Consider the following 9,331-nt stretch of genomic DNA (forward strand, 5'->3'; position numbering starts at 1 on the left):
TCCTGGTCAACATTCCCATCTCTCATTGGCCAGGGTGTGCTCTGTATAACCCCTGCAGCTCCTGGTCAACATTCCCATCTCTGTGTGGCCAGGGTGTGCTCTGTATAACCCCTGCAGCTCCTGGTCAACATTCCCATCTTTCTGTTTGGCCAGGATGTGCACGGTATAACCCCGGCAGCTCCTGGTCAACTTTCGTATCTCTGTGTGGCCAGGGTGAGCTCTGTATAACCCCAGCTGCAACTGGTCTTCAATCCCATCTCTGGTTGTCCAGGGTGTGCTCTGTATAACACTGCAGCCCCTGGTCAACATTCCCATCTCTGTGTGGCCAGAGTGTGCTCTGTATAACCCATGCAGCTCCTGGTCAACAGTCCCAGATATGTTTGCGCAGGGTGTGCTCTGTATAATCCCTGCAGCTCCTGGTCAACATTCCCATCTCTGTGTGGCCAGGGTGTGCTCTGTATAACTGCTGCAGATCATCGTCAATATTCCCATATCTGTGTGGCAAGGGTGTGCTCTGTCTAACCCCTGCAGCTCCTGGTCAACATTCCCATCTCTGTGTGGCCAGGGTGTGCTCTGTATAACCCCTGCAGCTCCTGGTCAACATTCCCATCTCTACGTGTCCAGGGTGTGCTCTGTTTAACCCCTGCAGCTCCTGGTCAACTTTTCGATCTCTATGTGGCCAGGGTGTGCTCTGTATAACCCCGGTAGCTCCAGGTCAACATTCCAATCTCTGTATGGCCAGGGTGTGCTCTGTATAACACCTGCAGCTCCTTTTCAACATTCCCACCTCTGTGTGGCCAGGGTGTGCTCTGTATAACCCCTGCAGCTCCCTGTCAACAATCCCATCTCTGTGTGGACAGGGTGTGCTCTTATAACCCCTGCAGCTCCTGGTCAACATTCTCATCTCTGTGTTTGGCCAGGAATTGCACGGTATAACCCCGGCACCTCCTGGTTAACATTCCCATCTCTGTGTGTCCAGGGTGTGCTCTGCATAACCCCAGCAGCCCCTGGTCAACATTCCCATCTCTGTGTGGCCAGGGTGTGCTCTGTATAAGCCCGGCAGCTCCTGGTCAACATTCCCATATGTCTGTGGCAAGGGTTTGTTCTGAATAATCCCTGCAGCTCCTGGTCAACATTGCCATCTCTGTCTGGCCAGGATGTGCTCTGTATAACTGCTGCAGCTCCTCGTCAACATTCCCAACTCTGTGTGGCAAGGGTGTGCTCTGTCTAACCCCTGCAGCTCCTGGTCAACATTCCCATCCCTGTGTGGCCAGGGTGATCTCTGCATAACCCCGGAAGTTCCTGGTCAACATTCCCATCTTTGTGTGGCCAGGGTGTGCTTTGCATAACCCCTGCAGCTCCTAGTCAACATTTCCATCTCTGTGTTGCCAGGGTGTGCTCTGTATAACCCCTGCAGCTCCTGGTCACATTCTCTTCTCTGTGTGGCCAGGGTGTGCTCTATATAACTGCTGCAGCTCCTCGTCAACATTCCCATCTCTGTGTGACAAGGGTGTGCTCTGTCTAACCCCTGCAGCTCCTGGTCAACATTCCCATCCCTGTGTGGCCAGGGTGTGCTCTGTATAACCCCTGCAGCTACTTGTCCACATTTCCATCTCTGTGTGGCCAGGCTGTGAACTGTATAACCCCGGCAGCTCCTGGTCAACATTTCCATCTCTGTGTGGCCAGGCTGTGCTATTTATAACCCGTGCTGCTCCTGGTCAACATTCCCATCTGTGTTTGGCCATGGTGTGCACTGTATCATCCCTGCAGCTCCTGGTTAACATTTCCATCTCTGTGTGGCCAGGGTGTGCTCTGTATAACCACTGCAGCTCCTGGTCCACATTCCCATCTCTGTGTGGCCAGGGGGTGCTCTGGAAATCCCCTGCAGCTCCTGGTCAACATTCCCGTCTCTGTTTGGCCAGGGTGTGCGCTGTGTAACCCCAGCTCCTGGTCAACATTCCCATCTCTGTGTGTCCAGGGTGTGCTCTGTATAACCCCTGCAGCTCCTGGTCAACATTCCCATCTCTGTGTGGCCAGGGTGTGCTCTGTGTAACTCCAGCAGCTCCTGGTCAACATTCCCATCTCTGTGTGGCCACGGTGTGCAGTGTAAAACTCCAGCAGCTTCTCGTCAACATTGGCATCTGTGTGTGGCCAGGGTGTGCTCTGTATAACCACTGCAGCTCCTGGTCAACATTCCCATCTCTGTGTGGCAAGGGTGTGCTCTGTATAACCCCTGCAGCCACCGGTCCACATTCCCATCTCTGTGTGTCCAGGCTGTGAACTGTATAACCCGGCAGCTCCTGGTCAACAATCCCATCTCTGTGTGTCCAGGGTGTGCTATCTATAACCCGTGCTGCTCCTGGTCAACATTCCCATCTGTGTTTGGCCAGGGTGTGTACTGTATCGTCCATGCAGCTCCTGGTTAACATTCCCACATCTGTGTGGCCTCGGTGTGCTCTGTATAATCCCTGCAGCTCCTGGTCAACATTTGCATCTCTGTGTGTGCCCAGGGTGTGCTCCGCATGACCCCTGCAGCTCCTGGTCAACATTTCAATCTCTGTGTGGCCAGGGTGTGCTCTGTATAATCCCTGCAGGTCCTGGTCAACATTCACATCTCTGTGTGGCCAGGGTGTGCTCTCTATACGACCGGCAGCTCCAGGTCAACATTTGCATCTCTGCATGTGGCCAGGGTGTGCTCTGTATAACCCCTGCAGTTCCTGGTCAACACTACCATCACTGTGTGTCCAGGGTGTGCTATCTATAACCCGTGCTGCTCCTGGTCAGCATTCCCATCTCTGTGTGGCCAGGGTGTGCTCTGTATAACCCCTGCAGCTCCTGGTCAACATTCCCATCTCTGTGTGGCCAGGGTGTGCTCTGTAAAACTCCAGCAGCTGCTGGTCAACATTTCCATCTCTGTGTGGCCAGGGTGAGCAGTGTATAACTCCAGCAGCTTCTCGTCAACATTGACATCTGTGTGTGCCCAGGGTGTGCTCTGCATGACCCCTGCAGCTCCTGGTCAACATTCGTATCTCTGTGTGGCCAGGGTGTGCTCTGTATAATCCCTGCAGGTCCTGGTCAACATTCCCATCTCTGTGTGGCCAGGGTGTGCTCTCTATATGACCGGCAGCTCCAGGTCAACATTTCCATCTCTGCGTTTGGCCAGGGTATGCTCTGTATAACCCCTGCACTTCCTGGTCAACATTCCCATCTCTGTGTGGCCAGGGTGTGCTCTCAATAACCCCGGCAACTACAGGTCAACATTCCCATCTCTGTGTGGCCAGTGTCTGCTCTGTATAACCACTGCAGCTACTGGTCAACATTCCCATCTCTGTGTGGCCATGGTGTGCTCTGTGCAACCCCAGCAGCTCCTGGTCAACATTCCCATCTCTGTGTGGCCAGGGTGTGCTCTGTAAAACCCCAGCAGCTCCTGGTCCACATTCCCATCTCTGTGTGGCCAGGGGGTGCTCTGGAAAACCCCTGCAGCTCCTGGTCAACATTCCCGTCTCTGTTTGGCCAGGCTGTGCTCTGTGTAACCTCAGCTCCAGGTCAACATTCCCATCTCTGTGTGTCCAGGGTGTGCTCTGTATAACCCCTGCAGCTCCTGGTCAACATTCCCATCTCTGTGTGGCCAATGTGTGCTCTGTGCAACTCCAGCAGCTCCTGGTCAGCATTCCCATCTCTGTGTGACCAGGGTGTGCAGTGTATAAATCCAGCAGCTTCTCGTCAACATTCCCATCTCTGTGTGTCAAGGGTGTGCTCTCTATAACCACTGCAGCTCCTGGTCAACATTCCCATCTCTTTGTGGCCAGGGTGTGCTCTGTATAAACCCAGCAGCTCCAGTTCAACATTCCCATCTCTGTGTGGCCAGGGCGTGCTCTGGAAAGCCCCTGCAGCTCCTGGTCAACATTCCCATCTTTGTTTAGCCAATGTGTGCTCTGTATATCCCCAGCTCCTGGTCAACATTCCCATCACTGTGTGGCCATGGTGTGCAGTGAGCAACATATGCAGCTCCAGGTCAACATTCCCATCTCAGTGTGTCCAGGCTGTGCACAGTATAACCCCTGCAGCTCCTGTTCATCATTCCCATCTCTGTGTGGCCAGGGTGTGCTCTGTATAACCCCTGCATCTGCACGTCAACATTTCCATCTTGTGTCTCCAGGGTGTGCTCTGTATAACCCCAGCAACTCATGTTGAACATTCCCATCTCTGTGTGGCCAGGTTGTGCTCTGTATCAGCCCTGCAGCTCCTGGTCAACATTGCCATCTCTCTGTGGCCGTAGTGTGCTCTGTATAACCCCAGCAGCTCCTGGTCAACTTTCCCATCTCTCTGTGGCCAGGGTGTGCTCTGTATAACCCCAGCAGCTCCTGGTCAACATTCCCATCTTTGTGTGGCCAGTGTGTGCTCTGTCTAACCCCTGCAGGTCCTGGTCAACATTCCCATCTCTCTGTGACCATGGTGAGCCCTGTATAACCCCAGCTGCTACTGGTCTTCAATCCCATATCTGTGTGTCCACGATGTGCTCAGTATAACACTGCAGCCCCTGGTCAACATTCCCATCTCTGTGTGGCCAGGGTGTGCTCTGTATAAACTCTGCAGCTCCTGGTCAACAGTCCCAGATATGTTGGCGCAGGGTGTGCTCTGTATAATTCCTGCAGCTCCTGGTCAACATTCCCATCTCTGTGTGGCAAGGGTGTGCTCTGTCTAACCCCTGCAGCTCCTGGTTAACATTCCCATCTCTGTGTATCCAGGGTGTGCTCTGTATAACCTTTGCAGCTCCTGGTCAACTTTCCGATCTCTATGTGGCCAGGGTGTGCTCTGTATAACCCCGGAAGCTCCAGGTCAACATTCCAATCTCTGTATGGCCAGGGTGTGCTCTGTATAACACCTGCAGCTCCTGGTCAACATTCCCATCTCTGTGTGGCCAGGGTGTGCTCTGTATAACCCCTGCAGCTCCCTGTCAACAATCCCATCTCTGTGTGGCCAGGGTGTGCTCTTATAACCCCTGCAGCTCCTGGTCAACATTCCCATCTCTGTGTTTGTCCAGGAATTGCACGGTATAACCCCGGCAGCTCCTGGTTAACATTCCCATCTCTGTGTGACCAGGGTGTGCTCTGTATAACCCCGGCAGCTCCAGGTCAACATTCCAATCTCTGTATGGCCAGGGTGTGCTCTGTATAACCCCTGCAGCTCCTGGTCACATTCCCATCTCTGTCTGGCCAGGGTGTGCTCTGTTTAACTGCTGCAGCTCCTCGTCAACATTCCCATCTCTGTGTGGCAAGGGTGTGCTCTGTCTAACCCCTGCAGCTCCTGGTCAACATTCCCATCCCTGTGTGGCCAGGGTGTGCTCTGTATAACCGCTGCAGCTACTGGTCCACATTTCCATCTCTGTGTGGCCAGGCTGTGAACTGTATAACCCCGGCAGCTCCTGGTCAACATTTCCATCTCTGTGTGGCCAGGGTGTGCTATCTATAATCCGTGCTGCTCCTGGTCAACATTCCCATCTGTGTTTGGCCAGGGTGTGCACTGTATCATCCCTGCAGCTCCTGGTTAACATTCCCATATCTGTGTGGCCTGGGTGTGCTCTGTATAAGCCCTGCAGCTCCTGGTCAACATTCGCATCTCTGTGTGGGCAGGGTGTGCTCTATATAAACCCTGCAGCTCCTGGTAAACATTCACATCTCTGTGTGTGCCCAGGGTGTGCTCTGCATGGCCCCTGCAGCCCCTGGTCAACATTCCAATCTCTGTGTGGCCAGGGTGTGCTCTATATAATCCCTGCATCTCCTGGTAAACATTCGCATCTCTGCGTGTGCCCAGGGTGTGCTCTGCATGACCCCTGCAGCTCCTGGTCAACATTCCAATCTCTGTGTGGCCAGGGTGTGCTCTGTATAATCTCTGCAGGTCCTGGTCAACATTCGCATCTCTGTGTGGCCAGGGTGTGCTCTATATAAACCCTGCAGCTCCTGGTAAACATTCGCATCTCTGTGTGTGCCCAGGGTGTGCTCTGCATGACCCCTGCAGCTCCTGGTCAACATTCCAATCTCTGTGTGGCCAGGGTGTGCTCTATATAATCCCTGCAGCTCCTGGTCAACATTACCATCTCTGTGTGGCCAGGGGCTGCTCTGTTTAACCACTGCAGCTCCTGGTCAACATTCCCATCACTGTGTGGCCAGGGTGTGCTCTGTATAACCCCAGCAGCTCCTGGTCCACATTCCCATCTCTGTGTGGCCAGGGAGTGCTCTGTACAACCCCAGCAGCTCCTGGTCAACATTCCCATCTCTGTGTGCCCAGGGTGTGCTCTGTAAAACCCCAGCAGCTCCTGGTCCACATTCCCATCTCTGTGTGGCCAGGGGGTGCTCTGGAAAACCGCTACCGCTCCTGGTCAACATTCCCGTCTCTGTTTGGCCAGGGTGTGCTCTGTGTAACCCCAGCTCCTGGTCAACATTCCCATCTCTGTGTGTCCAGGGTGTGCTCTGTGAAACCCCTGCAGCTCCTGGTCAACATTCCCATCTCTGTGTGGCCAGGGTGTGCTCTGTGTAACTCCAGCAGCTCCTGGTCAACATTCCCATCTCTGTGTGGCCAGGCTGTGCAGTGTATAACTCCAGCAGCTTCTCGTCAACATTGGCATCTGTGTGTGGCCAGGGTGTGCTCTGTATAACCCCAGCAGCTCCTGGTCAACATTCGCATCTCTGTGAGGCCAGGGTGTGCTCTGTATAACCACTGCTGCTCCTGGTCAACATTCCCATCTCTTTGTGGCCAGGGTGTGCTCTGTATAAACCCAGCAGCTCCAGTTCAACATTCCCATCTCTGTGTGGCCAGGGCGTGCTCTGGAAAGCCCCTGCAGCTCCTGGTCAACATTCCCATCTCTGTTTAGCCAATGTGTGCTCTGTATATCCCCAGCTCCTGGTCAACTTTCCCATCACTGTGTGGCCATGGTGTGCAGTGAGCAACATATGCAGCTTCAGGTCAACATTCCCTTCTCAGTGTGTCCAGGGTGTGCACTGTATAACCCCGGCAGATACTGGTCAACATTCCCATCTCTGTGTGGCCAGTTTGTTCTCTGTATAACCCCTGCAGCACCTGGTCAACATTCCCATCTCTGTGTGGCCATGGTGTGCTCTGTATAACACCTGCAGCTCCTGGTCACATTCCCATCTCTGTGTGGCCAGGGGGTGCTCTGGAAAACCCCTGCATCTCCTGGTCAACATTCCCGTCTCTGTTTGGCCAGGCTGTGCTCTGTGTAACCTCAGCTCCTGATCAACATTCTCATCTCTGTGTCCAGGGAGTGCTCTGTATAATCCCTGCAGCTCCTCGTCAACATTCGCATCTCTATGTGGCCAGGGTGTGCTCAGTATAACCCCTGCAGCTCCTGGTCAACATTCGCATCTCTGTGTGTGCCCAGGGTGTGCTCTGCATGACCCCTGCAGCTCTTGGTCAACATTTCAATCTCTGTGTGCCAGGGTATGCTCTGTATAATCCCTGCAGGTCCAGGTCAACATTCCCATCTCTGTGTGGGCAGGGTGTGCTCTCTATACGACCGGCAGCTCCAGGTCAACATTTCCATCTCTGCATGTGGCCAGGGTGTACTCTGTATAACCCCTGCAGTTCCTGGTCAACATTACCATCACTGCGTGTCCATGGTGTGCTCCCTATAACCCTTGCAACTCCAGGTCACCATTCCCATCTCTGTGTGTCCAGGGTGTGCTTTGTATATCCCCTGCAGCTCCAGTTCAACATTCCCATCTCTGTGTGGCCAGGGTCTGCTCTGTATAACCCCAGCAGCTCCTGGTCAGCATTCGCATCTCTGTGTGGCCAGGGTGTGCTCTATATAACCCCTGCAGCTCCTTGTCAACATTCCAATCTCTGTGTGGCCAGGGTGTGCTCTCTATACGACCGGTAGCTCCAGGTCAACATTTCCATCTCTGCGTGTGGCCAGGTTGTGCTCTGTAAAACCCCAGCAGCTCCTGGTCCACATTCCCATCTCTGTGTGGCCAGGGGGTGCTCTGGAAAACCCCTGCAGCTCCTGGTCAACATTCCCATCTCTGTGTGGCCAATGTGTGCTCTGTGTAACTCCAGCAGCTCCTGGTCAGCATTCCCATCTCTGTGTGGCCAATGTGTGCTCTGTATAACCCCAGCAGCTCCTGGTCAACATTCCCATCTCTGTGAGGCCAGGGTGTGCTCTCTATAACCACTGCAGCTCCTGGTCAACATTCCCATCTCTTTGTGGCCAGGGTGTGCTCTCTATAAACCCAGCAGCTCCAGTTCAACATTCCCATCTCTGTGTGGCCAGGTTGTGCTCTGTATTACCCCAGCAGCTCCTGGTCAACATTCCCATCTCTGTGTGGCCAGGACGTGCTCTGTAAAACCCCAGTAGCTCCTGGTCCACATTCCCATCTCTGTGTGGCCAGCGCATGCTCTGGAAAACCCCTGCAGCTCCTGGTCAACATTCCCATCTCTGTTTAGCCAATGTGTGCTCTGTATATCCCCATGTCCTGGTCAACATTCCCATCACTGTGTGGCCATGGTGTGCAGTGAGCAACATATGCAGCTCCAGGTCAACATTCCCATCTCAGTGTGTCCAGGGTGTGCTCTGTAAAACCCCTGCAGCTCCACGTCAACATTCCCATCTTGTGTCTCCAGCGTGTGCTCTGTATAACCCCTGCAGCTCCTGGTCAACATTGCCATCTCTCTGTGGCCGTAGTGTGCTCTGTATAACCCCAGCAGCTCCTGGTCAACTTTCCCATCTCTCTGTGGCCAGGGTGTGCTCTGTATAACCCCAGCAGCCCGTAGTCAACATTCCCATCTCTCTGTGGCCATAGTGTGCTCTGTATAACCCCAGCAGCTCCTGGTAAACATTCCCATCTCTGTGTGGCCAGGGTGTGCTCTGTATAACCCCAGCAGCTCCTGGTCAACATTCCCATCTTTGTGTTGCCAGTGTGTGCTCTGTCTAACCCCTGCAGGTCCTGGTCAACATTCCCATCTCTGTGTGGCCAGGCTGTGCACTGTATAACTCCTGCAGCTCCTGGTCAACAATCCCATTTCTGTGTGGCAAGGGTGTGCACTGTGTAACTCCTGCAGCTCCTGGTCAACATTCCCATCTCTGTATGGCCAGGGTGTGTACTGTATTACTCCTTCAGCTCCTGGTCAACATTCCTGTCTCTGTGTGGCCAGGGTGTGCTCTGTATAACTCCTGCAGCTCCTGCTCAACATTCCCATCTTTGTGTGGCCAGGGTGTGCACTGTATAACCCCAGCAGCTCCAGTTCAACATTCCCATCTCTGTGTGGCCAGGGTGTGCAGTGAGCAACATATGCAGCTCCAGGTCAACATTCCCAT

Source organism: Scyliorhinus torazame, chromosome 20 (assembly GCF_047496885.1).
Source record: "Scyliorhinus torazame isolate Kashiwa2021f chromosome 20, sScyTor2.1, whole genome shotgun sequence".
Taxonomy (NCBI): domain Eukaryota; kingdom Metazoa; phylum Chordata; class Chondrichthyes; order Carcharhiniformes; family Scyliorhinidae; genus Scyliorhinus; species Scyliorhinus torazame.